Here is a 23,695-nt window from a genome sequence, read left to right on the forward strand (position 1 = left end):
TCAGCACTCCAAGAATGAGGAACGGGACAAAAGGCAGAGGAGGGGTTTGTCCCCAGCAAAGCCCATTAAAAATCCCTGGGAGATAAAAGTAGAATCTGGGCAATAAAGTCAAGTCTAACCTTTTTTATCCTTTGTGCTTTGTCTAATTTCACGTGCTCCTAGGGTCCCGCATGCAGAGGTTCCACACCCGGCACTTCAGACCAGATTTCCTAGTGCAGAATGGCTGGGTCGACACCTCAGCTCCTGGGGCCCAGTGCAGACTCCATGATATAGAGCCTGAGCTACAGCCAACCCGGCCCTCGAGAGCTCCGCCGCCTCCCTCCCTCCCACTGACTCTGACAGGATCTCTACACAGCAGCCCAGCCCACAGCCCACGGGGTAGTGCATGCTCTCACCTCTCCATTCTCTGATCAAAATATAAAGTTTCCTTTGCTTGTGAACCAAACTCAGTCTCGATCTGTTGGCCCCAATGACACTGGGCAGGGGGACACTTGTTGGGGTCCACTCTGGAGGATCAGTAACAGAAATTGAGACTATTGTAACCTCAATGAACAGATGTGTGAGCCAAACTGTAGTTAACATAGAACAGTGTATAAGGCTCGGGTAAAATAAGATGTTTTTAACACTTCCATTTGATATTTCCATCACTTTTTATAAGCAAGTTCAGTGAAAAGGTTTGTCTTATTTGTCAGGTCAATATTAGAGAAACGAAGTGATTTCTTTCCAAGGATGTACATCTAATAATCTTGGTTAAACCTTCAATCTTGTTTTAAATGCTTTTCCATTGAAAATGATACCTCTCTTTCAGCTCCCCCATTTCTGAGAAGTATAAAATCTTATAATTTATTATTACCAAAGGGGAAAGGTGGGAGGAGGGATAAATTAACAGTTTGGAATTAACACATACACACTGCTATGTATAAAATAGATCATCAACAAGGAACTACTGTATAGCACAGGGAACTACACTCAACATTTTGCAATAACCTATAAGGGGAAATAATCTGAAAAAGAATAGATATTTTTATTGACATCATCTATCAATGACAGTTAAAGTGTAGCCTAAGGGAAGCTGGTGGTGAGTGCTTCTGACCCTGAAGACTTCAATCATCTAAAGTTTGGACTCTGCCTACTTCCCAAGGCCCTTAATGAACATATGTGTAGCCGTAGCTTAAAAAATTCCCCAGTTTGGGTTTCGGGGAGACACTGATTTTGAAAAAGCCCTGGTGTTCTCCTTACATGAATGGGACTCTTCCTACTGCTAAAACATGTCTGTCACACCCAGAGGATGGTATACCGTCTGATCGGGAAGAGTTTGGAAAAGGCATCTCATCTCCTCATCTCCTGGTGCTCGGGTTCACCCCTCCAGCGTCTTTACTAACAGTCTCCCCACTTGGAGATGTCAGCACTGTCAACATCCTGTTGCGTACAGTTTGGAATTTGTCCAGAGGATGAAGCAGAAGGATGAGGAACAATGAGAGACAAGTCCTAGGTGTTCAGACAGGCACATGTCACTCTAATTTCCAATCAGGAAGACGAATTGACCAAAGGCTAGGGTTGCCCATGGAAACAGTATAGGGCTTGAGGAAATCCCGCTGCTTTGTGGCCAGTTCCCATAAACACGAGTTGAACAATGGAACTCAGGGGCAGTAAAATTCACAAAACTGCAGAGTTGAAAATATCCATCACTGAAAAATGTCTTGAGGAAAGTCAGAGAAAAGGACTTGTAAGCAAGGGAGAATGGCAGGAAAGGGATTTGAGGAGGTAGAAAGGACTCGCCATTAAGCACAAGAAAAGGAGCTGAACATTGCCAACATTGCAGTTGGCCAAAAAGGGTGTATGCGTTCTTTTCTGTATATATTCAAGAAAAGGGCATACACTTTTTTAGCCAACCAAACAGGTGGGCACTGGAAGTCAATACTACAAAAGATATCACTTCGCATCAGTCAGAAGAGCCATCCTCATAAAGCGTAAACAACAGAAATGCAGGACAGGGCAACGAGAAGAGGGAGCCCTGTGAGACTTATAGTGGAAATGTATATTGCCAACGGCCATTCTGGAGAAGTGTATTGTGTTTACTAAAGCATCTAAAAAATGAGCTACAGAGCATAGGGCACTTACACTCATGGGCGTATATCTTGGGAAAAACAAAAATCGAGAGGACACAGGCACCCCAATGTTTACCCCCTCTCTGTTTAAAAGATCCTCGACTAGGATATAACTTAAATGTCTCTGGAGGGAAAAAATGGATAGAGATGTGGTACTTAGGTAGAGTGGAATATTATTCAGCCTGGAAATCAATGAAATATGGCCAGTTGTAACAACTCCGGAGGAGTTACGTATGATCATTCTAAGTGACAGAATTCAAAAAGAAAAAGACACATATCATAAGATATCACTTAAAGGTGGAATCCAAAATGGCTACACATGAAATAAATTACAAAACAAAAACATAGTCAAATATGTAGAAAACACGCATAAGGCTGCTAAACGGGAAAGGTGGGGAGGGGTGAGGCATCATCCAGGAGGTTGAAATTAGCAAAGATACCATTCCAAATACCAAACTGATAATCAACAAGGCCTACACGGTAGCTAAAAGAACTGCACTCAGCACACTCAAGTCACCGGAAAAGAATATATACGACTGGTAAGAATCTGAAAAAGAATTTATTGATGTCTCTCTGTACGCGAATCAAGTGGATGTACAGCAGCAAGAAACAGAGCTTTGAAAATCAGCTGTAACCAATATAGTAATAAATTGAAAAAAATAAACGACAGAGAGACAGAGAAAACCTCTTACAACTTTTCCTCAGGGACGGTGATGCAACATGGATTGAACACATCTAGACCCACAGCAGGATGAGACATAAGGCTGGAAACTGTTTGCGCTAAGAGAAATGTGAGGTTGGGTGAGGAAATGCACGCCCTTTAAAGTAATACTACCTGGTACCCATTCAATGGGTCCCAAATCTGCAGGTTCAAGGGATCTTCCTACAGCTAAAACATGCATGGAAAACCCAGAGGACTGTACACCATGTGATCGGGAGATGTGTCTAAAATGCACCTCATTTATCCTCTCCTGGTGCTCCTGTTCACCATTCCAGCCACGCTACTTAGAATCTCCCCACTTGGAGAATCAGCACATTTAAACTTCTGTTTCACACATTTTGCAAATTGTGAGGAGGATGAACGGGAAGAGGGGGAACCAATGAGAGAAGAGTTGTAGGGGTTTGGACGGGCACATATCACTCTAATTTCCCATTAAGAATAAGAATTAAAGAAAGGCTCAGCCTGCCTCGCCGGAGCCAAAATAGGGCCTGAAGCAATCCTGCGGGTTTGAGGCCAGCTCACAAAAGAGCAACTTAAAAAATGGAGCTCAGGGTCACTGCAATTCACAAACCTGCAGAGTTATAAATGAAAACTAACGTCCAAAAATATGTTGAGGTAAGGCAAAGAAGAGGATCTGAATGCAAGACAGAATTGCAAGAAACAGATTTCAAGAGATAGATTGGACTCGTCTTTAACGCACATGAAAAGCGGCAGAATTTCGACAATGATGCAGTTGGCCCAAAAGGGCGTATGCGTTTTTTCCTGATTATATCCAGGAAAAAACGCATACGCACTTTATGGGCAACGAAGCAAGCAAGCAATGCAAATGTGCACAACAAAGAAGTCTCACTTCCCACCGGTCAAAAGGGCCATCCTAAAAAATTGTAAAAACCAGAAATGCAGGACAGGCCATGGAGAACAGGGAGCCTTTATACGCTGATGGGCAGTGTGTGAACTGCCGAGAGCCACTCTGGAGAAGTGTATGGTGGTTCCTAAATCATCTAAAAAACAGAGCTACAGAGCATAGGACACTTCCAATCATGGGAGTATATCTAGGGAAGTCTAAAAATCAACAAGACACAAGCACACCACAGTTTAGGGCTACTCTGTTTACAAGAACCTCAACTTCAGTACACCTTAAATATCCCAGGAAAGAGAACAATGGATAAAGAAGATGTGGTACTTATGTACAATGGAATATCTCTTCACCATGAAATCAATGTAATAAGGCTAGTAGAAGGATAAAGAGTGGATTTAGGTCCGATAATACTACTTGAAATAAGTCAAACAGAAAAAGAAACATATCATAAGATATCACTTATAGAGGGAGGGTAAATATGGCTGCACAAGAAATGAATTACAGAACAGAACAGTGTCTCACATTTAGAAAACACACTTATGTCAGCTTAAGGGGAAAGGAGAGGTGGGGTGATGCATAAAACCAGAGTTTGAAATTAGCACAGATACCGTTCAATAAACCAAATAGGTATTAGACAAGATCTACACCTTGCTCAATGAACTGGCCTCAACACACCCTATACACCGCAGAGAAATATATCTGAGGAATAAGAATCTTAAAACCCATGTATTGATATATCTCCATAAGGGATTCAAGTGTGTGCAGAGCGGCACAAACACAGCAGTGAAAATGAGCTAAACCCCATTATAGAAATAAATTTTAAAAACAAAACGCTGAAACAATGAAAGAGAGAAAAATTCTTATAAAATTCGCTCAGGGGCTGTGATGCAACCTGGATTGACCACATATAAACCCACAGCTGGATAAGACATAAGGCTGGACACTTGGGGCTGACAGGATTGGTGAGCTTTGGTGAGCAACTGCCGAAAGTTTAATGCAATACTTCATGCTACTCAGTCCAAGGGTCCCAACACTCCAGGTTGAAGGGAATCTTCCTACAGCTAAACCATGCTTGGGAAACCCAACGACTGGTATACCATATGATCGGGAAAGGTTTCTAAAACGCACCTCATTTTTCCTCTCCTGGGGCTCCGGATCGACTTTCCAGCCGCTTTACTAACAACATCCCCACATGGAGTCAATGCCTTTAAGTTCTGGTATCGCACAGTCTGCAGTTAGTGCAGAGGATGAATGGGAATAGGAGGAACCAGTGAGAAACCAGCTGTAGCGGTTTCAATGGGCACATGTCACTCTAATATCACATCAGTAAGAAGAAGTAACCAAAGGCACAGCAAGGTGCCCCAGAAGAAAAATAGGGCTTCAAGGAATCCTGTGGTTACGGGGCAAGACCACAAAAATAAGAGCTAAAAAATGGAGCTAAGGGCCACTGCAATTCAAAAACCTGCAGAGTTATAAAGGCCAACTATTTTCAAAAAATATATTGAGGTAAGGCTATGAAGAGGCATTGAAAGCAAGGCAGAATTGCAGGAAACCGATTTCAGGAGGTAGACAGGAATTGCACTGAAAACATATGAAGAGAGTCAGAACCTCGACAATGATGCACTTGGCCAAAAAGGGCGTATGCGTTTTTTCCTGAATATATTCAGGAAAAAACGCATACGCCCTTTTTGGCCAACCAAGCAAGCTTGCAAAGGAAATCTGCACTACAATGAAGTCTCACTTCCACCTGGTCAAAAGGGCCATCTGAAAAAAGTGTACAATCCATAAAGGCACGACAGGCCATGGAGAACTGGGAGCCTTCTTATGCTGATGGGCGGGATGTAAATTGCCAACAGCCACTCTGGAGAAGTGTATGGTGTTTCCTGAAACATCTAAAAAACAAAGCAACAGAGCCTAGGGCACTGCCACTTATGGTCCTATAGCTTAGGGAAATTAAAATCAAAAAGACACAGCCACCCCAAAGTTTGGGACGCCTCTGTTTACAAGAACCTCGTTTACGGTACAAGTTCAATATCGCAGAAAGTGAAAAATGGATAAAGAAGTTGTGGTACTTACGTACAATGCAATATCACTCAGCAATGAAATCTATGTGATCAGGCCCGTAGCAGCATAATGAGTGGATTCCGGTATGATGATTCGAACTGAAATAAGTCACACAGAAAAGAAACATCATAAGGTATCACTAATACACAGAATGTGAACTTGGCTACACATAAACTGAATTACAAAACAGAACAAGGTCTCAAGTTTAGAAAACCAAATTATGCTTTCTTAAGGGGGAAGGTGAGTTGGGGTGCTGCATAAAACCAGAGTTTGAAATTAGCACAGATAAAGTTCCTTAAGCCAAATATGGAATAGACAAGAGCTACTCCTTGCTCAACGAAATGGACTCAACACCCCATATTAAACGCCTAAGAATATACCTGACTAGTAAGAATCTTAAAACGTATGGATGGCTATGTCTGAAAAAGAATCAAGCGTGTGTACAGGGGCATAAACACAGCTGTGACAGGATTGGAGAGGTTCAGCGAGCGAACGAAGACCCTTTGAAGTCATATTGCATGGTACCCATTCCACGGGTCTCAACTCTCCAGGTTTAAGGTATTCTTCCTTCAGCTAAAACATGCATGTGGAACCCAGAGTATGATCAACCGTGTGAACAGGAGACGTGTTCAAATATGTCTCAGTTTTCCTCCCCTGGTACTCGGGTTCAACATTCCAGACGCTTTACTAACACTCTCCCCACTTGGATAGTCAGTGCCTTTAAACTCTTGTTTGACCCAGTTTGTAATTTCTTCGGAAGATGAATAGGATTAGCGAGAACAAATGAGAGACGAGCTGGAGGTGTCTGGACGGGCAAATTTAACTGTCATTTCCCACCAGGAGGAGGAAATAACAAAAGGCTCAGCGTGCCATGCCGGAACAAGATTACGGCCTGAAGCCATCTTGCAGTGTTGCGGCCAGCTCACAAGAAAGCGAGTTGAAGAAAGGAGCTCAGGGGCACTGTAATTCACAAACCTGCAGAGTTATAAATGACAGCTATCGTCCAAAAATATACTGAGGTAAGGCTGCCAAGAGGACTTGAAAGCGGGGCAGAAATGCAGGAAACCGATTTCAGGAGGTAGACTGGAATTGCATTGAAAGCATAGGAAAAGAGGCAGAACGTCCACAATGATGCACTTGGCCAAAAAGGGCGTATGCGTTTTTTCCTGAATATATTCAGGAAAAAACGCATACGCCCTTTTTGGCCAACCAAGCAAGCTTGCAAAGGAAATCTGCACTACAATGAAGTCTCACTTCCCCCCGGTCAAAAGGGCCATCTGAAAAAAGTGTAAAATACAGAAAGGCAGGACAGGCCATGGAGAACTGGGAGCCTTGTTATGCTGATGGGCGGGATGTAAATTGCCAACAGACACTCGGGAGAAGTGTATGGTGTTTCCTGAAACATCTAAAAAACAAAGCAACAGAGCCTAGGGTACTTCCACTTATGGTCCTATAGCTTAGGGAAATTAAAATCAAAAAGACACAGCCACCCCAAAGTTTGGAAAGGCTCTGTTTACAAGAACCTCGTTTACAGTACAAGTTCAACATCGCAGAAAGTGAAAAATGGATAAAGAACTTGTGGTACTTACGAACAATGCCGTATCACTCAGCAATGAAATCTATGTCATCAGTCCCGTAGCAGCATAATGAGTGGATTCAGGTACGATGATTCTAACTGAAATAAGTCACACAGAAAAAGAAACATCATAAGATATCACTAATACACGGAATGTAAACTTGGCTACACAGCAACTGAATTCCAAAACAGAACAGGTTCTCAAATTTAGAAAACCAACTTATGCTTGCTTAAGGGGAATGGTGAGTTGGGTTGCTGCATAAAACCAGAGATTGAAATGAGCACAGATAAAGTTCCTTAAGCCAAATATGGAATAGACAAGAGCTACTCCTTGCTCAACGAAATGGACTCAACACCGCATATTAAACGCCTAAGAATATACCTGACTAGTAAGTATCTTAAAACCTATGGATTGCTATGTCTCCGAAAGAGAATCAAGCATGTGTACAGGGCCATAAACGCAGCAGTGATAGGATTGGAGAGGTTCGGTGAGCAAATGAAGACACTTTGAAGTCATATTGCATGGTACCCATTACACGGGTTTCAACTACCCAGGTTTTAGGTATTCTTCCTTCAGCTAAAACATGCATGTGGAACCCAGAGTATGATCAACCATGTGATCGGGAGACGTGTTCAAATATGTCTCAGTTTTCCTCCCCTGGTACTCGGGTGCAACATTCCAGACACTTTACTAACACTCTCCCGACTTGGAGAGTCAGCGCCTTTAACCTCCTGTTTGGCACAGTTTGCAATTTCTGCGGAAGATGAACAGGAATAGCGAGAACCAATGAGAGGCTAGCTGGAGGTGTCTGGACGGGCAAATTTAACTCTCATTTCCCAACAGGAAGAGGAAATAACCAAAGGCTCAGCGTGCCGTACCGGAACCAGATTAGGGCCTGAAGCCATCCTGCGGTGTTGCGGCCAGCTCAAAAGAAAGCGAGTTGAAGAAAGGAGCTCAGGGGCACTGTAATTCACAAACCTGCAGAGTTATAAATGACAGCTATCGTCCAAAAATAGACTGAAGTAAGGCTGCCAAGAGGACTTGAAAGCGGGGCAGAATTGCAGGAAACCGATTACAGGAGGTAGACTGGAATTGCATTGAAAGCATAGGAAAAGAGGCAGAACGTCCACAATGATGCACTTGGCCAAAAAGGGCATATGCGTTTTTTCCTGAATATATTCAGGAAAAAACGCATATGCCCTTTTTGGCCAACCAAGCAAACTTGCAAAGGAAATCTGCACTACAATGAAGTCTCACTTCCCCCCGGTCAAAAGGGCCATCTGAAAAAAGTGTAACATCCAGAAAGGCAGGACAGGCCATGGAAAACTGGAAGCCTTGTTATGCTGATTGGCGGGATGTAAACTGCCAACAACCACTCGGGAGAAGTGTATGGTGTTTCCTGAAACATCTAAAAAACAAAGCAACAGAACCTAGGGCACTTCCACTTATGGTCCTATAGCTTAGGGAAATTAAAATCAAAAAGACACAGCCACCCCAAAGTTTGGAACGGCTCTGTTTACAAGAACCTCGTTTACAGTACAAGTTCAACATCGCAGAAAGTGAAAAATGGATAAAGAAGTTGTGGTATTCACTTACAAAGCAATATCACTCAGCAATGAAATCTGTGTCATCAGGCCCTTATCAGCACAATGAGTGGATTCAGGTATGATGATTCTAACTGAAATAAGTCACACAGAAAAAGAAACATCATAAGATATCACTAATACACGGAATGTAAACTTGGCTACACAGGAACTGAATTACAGAACAGAACAGGGTCTCAAATTTAGAAAACCAACTTATGCTTGCTTAAGGGTAAAGGTGAGTTGGTGTGCTGCATAAAACCAGAGATTGAAATGAGCACAGATAAAGTTCCTTAAGCCAAATATGGAATAGACAAGAGCTACTCCTTGCTCAACGAAATGGACTCAACACCCCATATTAAACGCCTAAGAATGTACCTGACTAGTAAGTATCTTAAAACCTATGGATTGCTATGTCTCCGAAAGAGAATCAAGCATGTGTACAGGGGCATAAACGCAGCAGTGATAGGATTGGAGAGGTTCGGTGAGCAAATGAAGACCCTTTGAAGTCATATTGCATGGTACCCATTCCACGGGTTTCAACTACCCAGGTTTAAGGTATTCTTCCTTCAGCTAAAACATGCATGTGGAACCTAGAGTATGATCAACCATGTGATCGGGAGACGTGTTCAAATATGTCTCAGTGTTCGTACCCTGGTACTCGGGTGCAACATTCCAGACGCTTTACTAACACTCTCCCGACTTGGAGAGTCAGTCCCTTTAACCTCCTGTTTGGCCCAGTTTGCAATTTCTGCGGAAGATGAACAGGAATAGCGAGAACCAATGAGAGGCTAGCTGGAGGTGTCTGGACGGGCAAATTTAACTCTCATTTCCCACCAGGAAGAGGAATTAACCAAAGGCTCAGCATGCCGTGCCAGAACCAGATTAGGGCCTGAAGACATCCTGCGGTGTTGCGGCCAGGTCACAAGAAAGCGAGTTGAAGAAAGGAGCTCAGGGGCACTGTAATTCACAAACCTGCAGAGTTATAAATGACAGCTATCGTCCAAAAATAGACTGAAGTAAGGCTGCCAAGAGGACTTGAAAGCGGGGCAGAATTGCAGGAAACCGATTTCAGGAGGTAGACTGGAATTGCATTTCAAGCATAGGAAAAGAGGCAGAACGTCCACAATGATGCACTTGGCCAAAAAGGGCGTATGCGTTTTTTCCTGAATATATTCAGGAAAAAACGCATACGCCCTTTTTGGCCAACCAAGCAAGCTTGCAAAGGAAATCTGCACTACAATGAAGTCTCACTTCCCCCCGGTCAAAAGGGCCATCTGAAAAAAGTGTAAAATCCAGAAAGGCAGGACAGGCCATGGAGAACTGGGAGCCTTGTTATGCTGATGGGCGGGATGTAAATTGCCAACAGACACTCGGGAGAAGTGTATGGTGTTTCCTGAAACATCTAAAAAACAAAGCAACAGAGCCTAGGGCACTTCCACTTATGGTCCTATAGCTTAGGGAAATTAAAATCAAAAAGACACAGCCACCCCAATGTTTGGGACGCCTCTGTTTACAAGAACCTCGTTTACAGTACAAGTTCAATATCACAGAAAGTGAAAAATGGATAAAGAACTTGTGGTACTTACGAACAATGCAGTATCACTCAGCAATGAAATCTATGTCATCAGTCCCGTAGCAGCATAATGAGTGGATTCAGGTACGATGATTCTAACTGAAATAAGTCACACAGAAAAAGAAACATCATAAGATATCACTAATACACGGAATGTAAACTTGGCTACACAGCAACTGAATTCCAAAACAGAACAGGTTCTCAAATTTAGAAAACCAACTTATGCTTGCTTAAGGGGAAAGGTGAGTTGGGTTGCTGCATAAAACCAGAGATTGAAATGAGCACAGATAAAGTTCCTTAAGCCAAATATGGAATAGACAAGAGCTACTCCTTGCTCAACGAAATGGACTCAACACCGCATATTAAACGCCTAAGAATGTACCTGACTAGTAAGTATCTTAAAACCTATGGATTGCTATGTCTCCGAAAGAGAGTCAAGCATGTGTACAGGGGCATAAACACAGCAGTGATAGGATTGGAGAGGTTCGGTGAGCAAATGAAGACCCTTTGAAGTCATATTGCATGGTACCCATTCCACGGGTTTCAACTACCCAAGTTTTAGGTATTCTTCCTTCAGCTAAAACATGCATGTGGAACCCAGAGTATGATCAACCATGTGATCGGGAGACGTGTTCAAATATGTCTCAGTTTTCCTCCCCTGGTACTCGGGTGCAACATTCCAGACGCTTTACTAACACTCTCCCCACTTGGAGAGTCAGCGCCTTTAACTTCCTGTTTGGCACAGTTTGCAATTTCTGCGGAAGATGAACAGGAATAGCGAGAACCAATGAGAGGCTAGCTGGAGGTGTCTGGACGGGCAAATTTAACTCTCATTTCCCACCAGGAAGAGGAAATAACCAAAGGCTCAGCGTGCCGTACCGGAACCAGATTAGGGCCTGAAGCCATCCTGCGGTGTTGCGGCCAGCTCAAAAGAAAGCGAGTTGAAGAAAGGAGCTCAGGGGCACTGTAATTCACAAACCTGCAGAGTTATAAATGACAGCTATCGTCCAAAAATAGACTGAAGTAAGGCTGCCAAGAGGACTTGAAAGCGGGGCAGAATTGCAGGAAACCGATTTCAGGAGGTAGACTGGAATTGCATTGAAAGCATAGGAAAAGAGGCAGAACGTCCACAATGATGCACTTGGCCAAAAAGGGCGTATGCGTTTTTTCCTGAATATATTCAGGAAAAAACGCATACGCCCTTTTTGGCCAACCAAGCAAGCTTGCAAAGGAAATCTGCACTACAATGAAGTCTCACTTCCCCCCGGTCAAAAGGGCCATCTGAAAAAAGTGTAAAATCCAGAAAGGCAGGACAGGCCATGGAGAACTGGGAGCCTTGTTATGCTGATGGGCGGGATGTAAATTGCCAACAACCACTCTGGAGAAGTGTATGGTGTTTCCTGAAACATCTAAAAAACAAAGCAACAGAACCTAGGGCACTTCCACTTATGGTCCTATAGCTTAGGGAAATTAAAATCAAAAAGACACAGCCACCCCAAAGTTTGGAACGGCTCTGTTTACAAGAACCTCGTTTACAGTACAAGTTCAACATCGCAGAAAGTGAAAAATGGATAAAGAAGTTGTGGTATTTACTTACAAAGCAATATCACTCAGCAATGAAATCTGTGTCATCAGGCCCTTAGCAGCACAATGAGTGGATTCAGGTATGATGATTCTAACTGAAATAAGTCACACAGAAAAAGAAACATCATAAGATATCAGTAATACACGGAATGGAAACTTGGCTACACAGTAACACAATTACAGAACAGAACAGTGTCTCAAATTAGAAAACCAACTTATGCTTACTTAAGGGTAAAGGTGAGTTGGGGTGCTGCATAAAACCAGAGATTGAAATGAGCACAGATAAAGTTCCTTAAGCCAAATATGGAATAGACAAGAGCTACTCCTTGCTCAACGAAATGGACTCAACACCGCATATTAAACACCTAAGAATGTACCTGACTAGTAAGTATCTTAAAACCTATGGATTGCTATGTCTCCGAAAGAGAATCAAGCATGTGTACAGGGCCATAAACGCAGCAGTGATAGGATTGGAGAGGTTCGGTGAGCAAATGTAGACCCTTTGATGTCATATTGCATGGTACCCATTCCACGGGTTTCAACTACCCAGGTTTAAGGTATTCTTCCTTCAGCTAAAACATGCATGTGGAACCTAGAGTATGATCAACCATGTGATCGGGAGACGTGTTCAAATATGTCTCAGTTTTCGTACCCTGGTACTCGTGTGCAACATTCCAGATGCTCTACTAACACTCTCCCGACTTGGAGAGTCAGTCCCTTTAACCTCCTGTTTGGCCCAGTTTGCAATTTCTGCGGAAGATGAACAGGAATAGCGAGAACCAATGAGAGACTAGCTGGAGGTGTCTGGACGGGCAAATTTAACTCTCATTTCCCACCAGGAAGAGGAATTAACCAAAGGCTCAGCATGCCGTGCCGGAACCAGATTAGGGCCTGAAGCCATCCTGCGGTGTTGCGGCCAGGTCACAAGAAAGCGAGTTGAAGAAAGGAGCTCAGGGGCACTGTAATTCACAAACCTGCAGAGTTATAAATGACAGCTACAGTCCAAAAATATACTGAAGTAAGGCTGCCACGAGGACCTGAAAGCGGGGCAGAATTACAGGAAACCGATTTCAGGAGGTAGACCGGAATTGCATTGAAAGCATAGGAAAAGAGGCAGAACGTCCACAATGATGCACTTGGCCAAAAAGGGCGTATGCGTTTTTTCCTGAATATATTCAGGAAAAAACGCATACGCCCTTTTTGGCCAACCAAGCAAGCTTGCAAAGGAAATCTGCACTACAATGAAGTCTCACTTCCCCCCGGTCAAAAGGGCCATCTGAAAAAAGTGTAAAATCCAGAAAGGCAGGACAGGCCATGGAGAACTGGGAGCCTTGTTATGCTGATGGGCGGCATGTAAATTGCCAACAGACACTCAGGAGAAGTGTATGGTGTTTCCTGAAACATCTAAAAAACAAAGCAACAGAGCCTAGGGCACTTCCACTTATGGTCCTATAGCTTAGGGAAATTAAAATCAAAAAGACACAGCCACCCCAAAGTTTGGGACGCCTCCGTTTACAAGAACCTCGTTTACCGTACAAGTTCAATATCACAGAAAGTGAAAAATGGATAAAGAACTTGTGGTACTTACGAACAATGCAGTATCACTCAGCAATGAAATCTATGTCATCAGTCCCGTAGCAGCATAATGAGTGGATTCAGGTACGATGATTCTAACTGAAATAAGTCACACAGAAAAAGAAACATCATAAGATATCACTAATACACGGAATGTAAACTTGGCTACACAGGAACTGAATTACAGAACAGAACAGGGTCTCAAATTTAGAAAACCAACTTATGCTTGCTTAAGGGGAAAGGTGAGTTGGGGTGCTGCATAAAACCAGAGATTGAAATGAGCACAGATAAAGTTCCTTAAGCCAAATATGGAATAGACAAGAGCTACTCCTTGCTCAACGAAATGGACTCAACACCGCATATTAAACGCCTAAGAATGTACCTGACTAGTAAGTATCTTAAAACCTATAGATTACTATGTCTCCGAAAGAGAATCAAGCATGTGTACAGGGCCATAAACGCAGCAGTGATAGGATTGGAGAGGTTCGGTGAGCAAATGAAGACCCTTTGAAATCATATTGCATGGTACCCATTCCACGGGTCTTAACTCTCCAGGTTTAAGGTATTCTTCCATCAGCTAAAACATGCATGTGGAACCCAAGTATGATCAACCATGTGAACGGGAGACGTGTTCAAATATGTCTCAGTTTTCCTCCCCTGGTACTCGGGTTCAACATTCCAGACGCTTTACTAACACTCTCCTGACTTGGAGAGTCAGTCCCTATAACCTCCTGTTTGGCCCAGTTTGAAATTTCTGCGGAAGATGAACAGGAATAGCGAGAACCAATGAGAGGATAGCTGGAGGTGTCTAGATGGGCAAATTTAACTCTCATTTCCCACCAGGAGGAGGAAATAACCAAAGGCTCAGCGTGCCGTGCCAGAACCAGATTAGGGCCTGAAGCCATCCTGCGGTGTTGCGTCCAGGTCACAAGAAAGCGAGTTGAAGAAAGGAGCTCAGGGGCACTGTAATTCACAAACCTGCAGAGTTATAAATGACAGCTATCGTCCAAAAATAGACTGAAGTAAGGCTGCCAAGAGGACTTGAAAGCGGGGCAGAATTGCAGGAAACCGATTTCAGGAGGTAGACTGGAATTGCATTGAAAGCATAGGAAAAGAGGCAGAACGTCCACAATGATGCACTTGGCCAAAAAGGGCGTATGCGTTTTTTCCTGAATATATTCAGGAAAAAACGCATACGCCCTTTTTGGCCAACCAAGCAAGCTTGCAAAGGAAATCTGCACTACAATGAAGTCTCACTTCTCCCCGGTCAAAAGGGCCATCTGAAAAAAGTGTAAAATCCAGAAAGGCAGGACAGGCCATGGAGAACTGGGAGCCTTGTTATGCTGATGGGCGGGATGTAAATTGCCAACAGACACTCGGGAGAAGTGTATGGTGTTTCCTGAAACATCTAAAAAACAAACCAACAGAGCCTAGGGCACTGCCACTTATGGTCCTATAGCTTAGGGAAATTAAAATCAAAAAGACACAGCCACCCCAAAGTTTGGGACGCCTCTGTTTACAAGAACCTCGTTTACAATACAAGTTCAACATCGCAGAAAGTGAAAAATGGATAAAGAAGTTGTGGTATTTACTTACAAATCAATATCACTCAGCAATGAAATCTATGTCATCAGGCCCATAGCAGCACAATGAGTGGATTCAGGTATGATGATTCTAACTGAAATAAGTCACACAGAAAAAGAAACATCATAAGATATCAGTAATACACGGAACGTAAACTTGGCTACACAGGAACTGAATTACAGAACAGAACAGGGTCTCAAATTTAGAAAACCAACTTATGCTTGCTTAAGGGGAAAGGTGAGTTGGGGTGCTGCATAAAACCAGAGATTGAAATGAGCACAGATAAAGTTCCTTAAGCCAAATATGGAATAGACAAGAGCTACTCCTTGCTCAACGAAATGGACTCAACACCGCATATTAAACGCCTAAGAATGTACCTGACTTGTAAGTATCTTAAAACCTATGGATTGCTATGTCTCCGAAAGAGAATCAAGCATGTGTACAGGGGCATAAACGCAGCAGTGATAGGCTTGGAGAGGTTCGTGAGCAAATGAAGACCCTTTGAAGTCATATTGCATGGTACCCATTCCATGGGATTCAACTACCCAGGTTTAAGGTATTCTTCCTTCAGCTAAAACATGCATGTGGAACCTAGAGTATGATCAACCATGTGATCGGGAGATGTGTTCAAATATGTCTCAGTTTTCGTACCCTGGTACTCGGGTGCAACATTCCAGACGCTTTACTAACACTCTCCCCACTTGGAGTGTCAGTCCCTTTAACTTCCTGTTTGGCCCAATTTGCAATTTCTGCGGAAGATGAACAGGAATAGCGAGAACCAATGAGAGACTAGCTGGAGGTGTCTGGATGGGCAAATTTAACTCTCATTTCCCACCAGGAAGAGGAATTAACCAAAGGCTCAGCGTGCCGTGCCAGAACCAGATTAGGGCCTGAAGACATCCTGCGGTGTTGCGGCCAGGTCACAAGAAAGCGAGTTGAAGAAAGGAGCTCGGGGCACTGTAATTCACAAAACTGCAGAGTTATTAATGACAGCTATCGTCCAAAAATAGACTGAAGTAAGGCTGCCAAGAGGACTTGAAAGCGGGGCAGAATTGCAGGAAACCGATTTCAGGAGGTAGACTGGAATTGCATTGAAAGCATAGGAAAAGAGGCAGAACGTCCACAATGATGCACTTGGCCAAAAAGGGCGTATGCGTTTTTTCCTGAATATATTCAGGAAAAAACGCATACGCCCTTTTTGGCCAACCAAGCAAACTTGCAAAGGAAATCTGCACTACAATGAAGTCTCACTTCTCCCCGGTCAAAAGGGCCATCTGAAAAAAGTGTAAAATCCAGAAAGGCAGGACAGGCCATGGAGAACTGGGAGCCTTGTTATGCTGATGGGCGGGATGTAAATTGCCAAGGGACACTCAGGAGAAGTGTATGGTGTTTCCTGAAACATCTAAAAAACAAAGCAACAGAGCGTAGGGCACTTCCACTTATGGTCCTATAGCTTAGGGAAATTAAAATCAAAAAGACACAGCCACCCCAAAATTTGGGACGCCTCCGTTTACAAGAACCACGTTTACCGTACAAGTTCAATATCACAGAAAGTGAAAAATAGATAAAGAACTTGTGGTACTTACGTACAATGCAGTATCACTCAGCAATGAAATCTATGTCATCAGGCCCGTAGCAGCATAATGAGTGGATTCAGGTATGATGATTCTAACTGAAATAAGTCACACAGAAAAAGAAACATCATAAGATATCACTAATACACGGAATGTAAACTTGGCTACACAGGAACTGCATTCCAGAACAGAACAGGGTCTCAAATTTAGAAAACCAACTTATGCTTGCTTAAGGGGAAAGGTGAGTTGGGGAGCTGCATAAAACCAGAGATTGAAATGAGCACAGATAAAGTTCCTTAAGCCAAATATGGAATAGACAAGAGCTACTCCTTGCTCAACAAAATGGACTCAACACCGCATATTAAACGCCTAAGAATGTACCTGACTAGTAATATCTTAAAACCTATAGATTGCTATGTCTCCGAAAGAGAATCAAGCATGTGTACAGGGGCATAAACGCAGCAGTGATAGGATTGGAGAGGTTCGGTGAGCAAATGAAGACCCTTTGAAGTCATATTGCATGGTACCCATTCCACGGGTTTCAACTACCCAGGTTTAAGGTATTCTTCCTTCAGCTAAAACATGCATGTGGAACCTAGAGTATGATCAACCATGTGATCGGGAGACGTGTTCAAATATGTCTCAGTTTTCGTACCCTGGTACTCGGGTGCAACATTCCAGACGCTTTACTAACACTCTCCCCACTTGGAGAGTCACGCCTTTAACCTCCTGTTTGGCACATTTGCAATTTCTGCGGAAGATGAACAGGAATAGCGAGAACCAATGAGAGGCTAGCTGGAGGTGTCTAGACGGGCAAATTTAACTCTCATTTCCCACCAGGAGGAGGAAATAACCAAAGGCTCAGCGTGCCGTGCCAGAACCAGATTAGGGCCTGAAGCCATCCTGCGGTGTTGCGGCCAGGTCACAAGAAAGCGAGTTGAAGAAAGGAGCTCAGGGGCACTGTAATTCACAAACCTGCAGAGTTATAAATGACAGCTATCGTCCAAAAATAGACTGAAGTAAGGCTGCCAAGAGGACTTGAAAGCGGGGCAGAATTGCAGGAAACCGATTTCAGGATTTATACTGAAATTGCATTGAAAGCATAGGAAAAGAGGCAGAACGTCCACAATGATGCACTTGGCCAAAAAGGGCGTATGCGTTTTTTCCTGAATATATTCAGGAAAAAACGCATACGCCCTTTTTGGCCAACCAAGCAAGCTTGCAAAGGAAATCTGCACTACAATGAAGTCTCACTTCCCCCCGGTCAAAAGGGCCATCTGAAAAAAGTGTAAAATCCAGAAAGGCAGGACAGGCCATGGAGAACTGGGAGCCTTGTTATGCTGATGGGCGGGATGTAAATTGCCAACAGACACTCGGGAGAAGTGTATGGTGTTTCCTGAAACATCTAAAAAACAAAGCAACAGAACCTAGGGCACTGCCACTTATGGTCCTATAGCTTAGGGAAATGAAAATCAAAAAGACACAGCCACCCCAAAGTTTGGGACGCCTCTGTTTACAAGAACCTCGTTTACAATACAAGTTCAACATCGCAGAAAGTGAAAAATGGATAAAGAAGTTGTGGTATTTACTTACAAAGCAATATCACTCAGCAATGAAATCTATGTCATCAGGCACTTAGCAGCACAATGAGTGGATTCAGGTATGATGATTCTAACTGAAATAAGTCACACAGAAAAAGAAACATCATAAGATATCAGTAATACACGGAATGTAAACTTGGCTACACAGGAACTGAATTACAGAACAGAACAGGGTCTCAAATTTAGAAAACCAACTTATGCTTGCTTAAGGGGAAAGGTGAGTTGGGGTGCTGCATAAAACCAGAGATTGAAATGAGCACAGATAAAGTTCCTTAAGCCAAATATGGAATAGACAAGAGCTACTCCTTGCTCAACGAAATGGACTCAACACCGCATATTAAACGCCTAAGAATGTACCTGACTAGTAAGTATCTTAAAACCTATGGATTGCTATGTCTCCGAAAGAGAATCAAGCATGTGTACAGGGGCATAAACGCAGCAGTGATAGGATTGGAGAGGTTCGGTGAGCAAATGAAGACCCTTTGAAGTCATATTGCATGGTACCCATTCCACGGGTTTCAACTACCCAGGTTTAAGGTATTCTTCCTTCAGCTAAAACATGCATGTGGAACCTAGAGTATGATCAACCATGTGATCGGGAGACGTGTTCAAATATGTCTCAGTTTTCGTACCCTGGTACTCGGGTGCAACATTCCAGACGCTTTACTAACACTCTCCCCACTTGGAGAGTCAGTCCCTTTAACCTCCTGTTTGGCCCATTTTGCAATTTCTGCGGAAGATGAACAGGAATAGCGAGAACCAATGAGAGGCTAGCTGGAGGTGCCTGGACGGGCAAATTTAACTCTCATTTCCCACCAGGAAGAGGAATTAACCAAAGGCTCAGTGTGCCGTGCCGGAACCAGATTAGGGCCTGAAGCCATCCTGCGGTGTTGCGGCCAGGTCACAAGAAAGCGAGTTGAAGAAAGGAGCTCAGGGGCACTGTAATTCACAAACCTGCAGAGTTATAAATGACAGCTATCGTCCAAAAATAGACTGAAGTAAGGCTGCCAAGAGGACTTGAAAGCGGGGCAGAATTGCAGGAAACCGATTTCAGGAGGTAGACTGGAATTGCATTGAAAGCATAGGAAAAGAGGCAGAACGTCCACAATGATGCACTTGGCCAAAAACGGCGTATGCGTTTTTTCCTGAATATATTCAGGAAAAAACGCATACGCCCTTTTTGGCCAACCAAGCAAACTTGCAAAGGAAATCTGCACTACAATGAAGTCTCACTTCTCCCAGGTCAAAAAGGCAATCTGAAAAAAGTGTAAAATCCAGAAAGGCAGGACAGGCCATGGAGAACTGGGAGCCTTGTTATGCTGATGGGCGGGATGTAAATTGCCAACAGACACTCAGGAGAAGTGTATGGTGTTTCCTGAAACATCTAAAAAACAAAGCAACAGAGCGTAGGGCACTTCCACTTATGGTCCTATAGCTTAGGGAAATTAAAATCAATAAGACACAGCCACCCTAAAGTTTGGGACGCCTCCGTTTACAAGAACCTCGTTTACCGTACAAGTTCAATATCACAGAAAGTGAAAAATGGATAAAGAACTTGTGGTACTTACGTACAATACAGTATCACTCAGCAATGAAATCTATGTCATCAGGCCCGTAGCAGCATAATGAGTGGATTCAGGTACGATGATTCTAACTGAAATAAGTCACACAGAAAAAGGAACATCATAAGATATCACTAATACACGGAATGTAAACTTGGCTACACAGGAACTGCATTCCAAAACAGAACAGGGTCTCTAATTTAGAAAACCAACTTATGCTTGCTTAAGGGGAAAGGTGAGTTGGGGTGCTGCATAAAACCAGAGATTGAAATGAGCACAGATAAAGTTCCTTAAGCCAAATATGGAATAGAGAAGAGCTACTCCTTGCTCAACGAAATGGACTCAACACCGCATATTAAACGCCTAAGAATGTACCTGACTAGTAAGTATCTTAAAACCTATGGATTGCTATGTCTCCGAAAGAGAATCAAGCATGTGTACAGGGGCCTAAACGCAGCAGTGATAGTTAGGAGAGGTTCGGTGAGCAAATGAAGACCCTTTGAAGTCATATTGCATGGTACCCATTACACGGGTCTTAACTCTCCAGGTTTAAGGTATTCTTCCTTCAGCTAAAACATGCATGTGGAACCCAAGTATGATCAACCATGTGAACGGGAGATGTGTTCAAATATGTCTCAGTTTTCGTACCCTGTTACTCGGGTGCAACATTCCAGACGCTTTACTAACACTCTCCCGACTTGGAGAATCAGTCCCTTTAACCTCCTGTTTGGCACAGTTTGCAATTTCTGCGGAAGATGAACAGGAATAGCGAGAACCAATGAGAGGCTAGATGGAGGTGTCTGGACGGGCAAATTTAACTCTCATTTCCCACCAGGAAGAGGAATTAACCAAAGGCTCAGCGTGCCGTGCCGGAACCAGATTAGGGCCTGAAGCCATCCTGCGGTGTTGCGGCCAGGTCACAAGAAAGCGAGTTGAAGAAAGGAGCTCAGGGGCACTGTAATTCACAAACCTGCAGAGTTATAAATGACAGCTATCGTCCAAAAATAGACTGAAGTAAGGCTGCCAAGAGGACTTGAAAGCGGGGCAGAATTGCAGGAAACCGATTTCAGGAGGTAGACTGGAATTGCATTGAAAGCATAGGAAAAGAGGCAGAACGTCCACAATGATGCACTTGGCCAAAAAGGGCGTATGCGTTTTTTCCTGAATATATTCAGGAAAAAACGCATACGCCCTTTTTGGCCAACCAAGCAAGCTTGCAAAGGAAATCTGCACTACAATGAAGTCTCACTTTCCCCCGGTCAAAAGGGCCATCTGAAAAAAGTGTAAAATCCAGAAAGGCAGGACAGGCCATGGAGAACTGGGAGCCTTGTTATGCTGAAGGGCGGGATGTAAATTGCCAACAGACACTTGGGAGAAGTGTATGGTGTTTCCTGAAACATCTAAAAAACAAAGCAACAGAGCATAGGGCACTGCCACTTATGGTCCTATAGCTTAGGGAAATTAAAATCAAAAAGACACAGCCACCCCAAAGTTTGGAACGGCTCTGTTTACAAGAACCTCGTTTACAGTACAAGTTCAACATCGCAGAAAGTGAAAAATGGATAAAGAATTTGTGGTATTTACTTACAAAGCAATATCACTCAGCAATGAAATCTGTGTCATCAGGCCCTTAGCAGCACAATGAGTGGATTCAGGTATGATGATTCTAACTGAAATAAGTCACACAGAAAAAGAAACATCATAAGATATCAGTAATACACGGAATGTAAACTTGGCTACACAGGAACTGAATTCCAAAACAGAACAGGGTCTCAAATTTAGAAAACCAACTTATGCTTGCTTAAGGGTAAAGGTGAGTTGGGGTGCTGCATAAAACCAGAGATTGAAATGAGCACAGATAAAGTTCCTTAAGACAAATATGGAATAGACAAGAGCTACTCCTTGCTCAAGGAAATGGACTCAACACCGCATATTAAACGCCTAAGAATGTACCTGACTTGTAAGTATATTAAAACCTATGGATTGCTATGTCTCCGAAAGAGAATCAAGCATGTGTACAGGGGCATAAACGCAGCAGTGATAGGATTGGAGAGGTTCGGTGAGCAAATGAAGACCCTTTGAAGTCATATTGCATGGTACCCATTCCACGGGTTTCAACTACCCAGGTTTAAGGTATTCTTCCTTCAGATAAAACATGCATGTGGAACCTAGAGTATGATCAACCATGTGATCGGGAGACGTGTTCAAATATGTCTCAGTTTTCGTACCCTGGTACTCGGGTGCAACATTCCAGATGCTTTACTAACACTCTCCCCACTTGGAGAGTCAGTCCCTTTAACCTCCTGTTTGGCCCAGTTTGCAATTTCTGTGGAAGATGAACAGGAATAGCGAGAACCAATGAGAGACTAGTTGGAGGTGTCTGGATGGGCAAATTTAACTCTCATTTCCCACCAGGAAGAGGAATTAACCAAAGGCTCAGCATGCCGTGCCAGAACCAGATTAGGGCCTGAAGCCATGCTGCAGTGTTGCGGCCAGGTCACAAGAAAGCGAGTTGAAGAAAGGAGCTCAGGGGCACTGTAATTCACAAACCTGCAGAGTTATAAATGACAGCTATCGTCCAAAAATAGACTGAAGTAAGGCTGCCAAGAGGACTTTAAAGTGGGGCAGAATTGCAGGAAACCGATTTCAGGAGGTAGACTGGAATTGCATTGAAAGCATAGGAAAAGAGGCAGAACGTCCACAGTGATGCACTTCACCAAAAAGGGCGTATGCGTTTTTTCCTGAATATATTCAGGAAAAAACGCATACGCCCTTTTTGGCCAACCAAGCAAGCTTGCAAAGGAAATCTGCACTACAATGAAGTCTCACTTCCCCCCGGTCAAAAGGGCCATCTGAAAAAAGTGTAAAATCCAGAAAGGCAGGACAGGCCATGGAGAACTGGGAGCCTTGTTATGCTGATGGGCGGGATGTAAATTGCCAACAACCACTCGGGAGAAGTGTATGGTGTTTCCTGAAACATCTAAAAAACAAAGCAACAGAACCTAGGGCACTTCCACTTATGGTCCTATAGCTTAGGGAAATTAAAATCAAAAAGACACAGCCACCCCAAAGTTTGGAACGGCTCTGTTGACAAGAACCTCGTTTACAGTTCAAGTTGAACATCGCAGAAAGTGAAAAATGGATAAAGAAGTTGTGGTATTCACTTACAAAGCAATATCACTCAGCAATGAAATCTGTGTCATCAGGCCCTTAGCAGCACAATGAGTGGATTCAGGTATGATGATTCTAACTGAAATAAGTCACACAGAAAAAGAAACATCATAAGATATCAGTAATACACGGAATGTAAACTTGGCTACACAGGAACTGAATTACAGAACAGAACAGGGTCTCAAATTTAGAAAACCAACTTATGCTTGCTTAAGGGGAAAGGTGAGTTGGGGTGCTGCATAAAACCAGAGATTGAAATGAGCACAGATAAAGTTCCTTAAGTCAAATATGGAATAGACAAGAGCTACTCCTTGCTCAACGAAATGGACTCAACACCGCATATTAAACGCCTAAGAATGTACCTGACTAGTAAGTATCTTAAGACCTATGGATTGCTATGTCTCCGAAAGAGAATCAAGCATGTGTACAGGGGCATAAACGCAGCAGTGATAGGATTGGAGAGGTTCGGTGAGCAAATGAAGACCCTTTGAAGTCATATTGCATGGTACCCATTACACGGGTCTCAACTCTCCAGGTTTAAGGTATTCTTCCTTCA

The 23,695-nt window shown here is 43.3% G+C and overlaps 1 long non-coding RNA gene across 1 annotated transcript in view; it reads right to left on the reverse strand.

Annotated features, from left to right (window-relative positions):
- LOC307181365 overlaps nucleotides 1–20,137 on the reverse strand; it is a 1,041,989-nt gene extending 1,021,852 nt beyond the window's left edge. Inside the window, exon 1 of the long non-coding RNA XR_013826595.1 lies at nucleotides 19,975–20,137. This is a non-coding gene — a long non-coding RNA (uncharacterized lncRNA). The remainder of the gene's footprint in view (nucleotides 1–19,974) is intronic.
- Nucleotides 20,138–23,695: the final 3,558 nt, after the last annotated feature.

The sequence above is a fragment of the Stenella coeruleoalba genome (assembly GCF_951394435.1).
Source record: "Stenella coeruleoalba genome assembly, contig: scaffold_107, whole genome shotgun sequence".
NCBI lineage: Eukaryota > Metazoa > Chordata > Mammalia > Artiodactyla > Delphinidae > Stenella > Stenella coeruleoalba.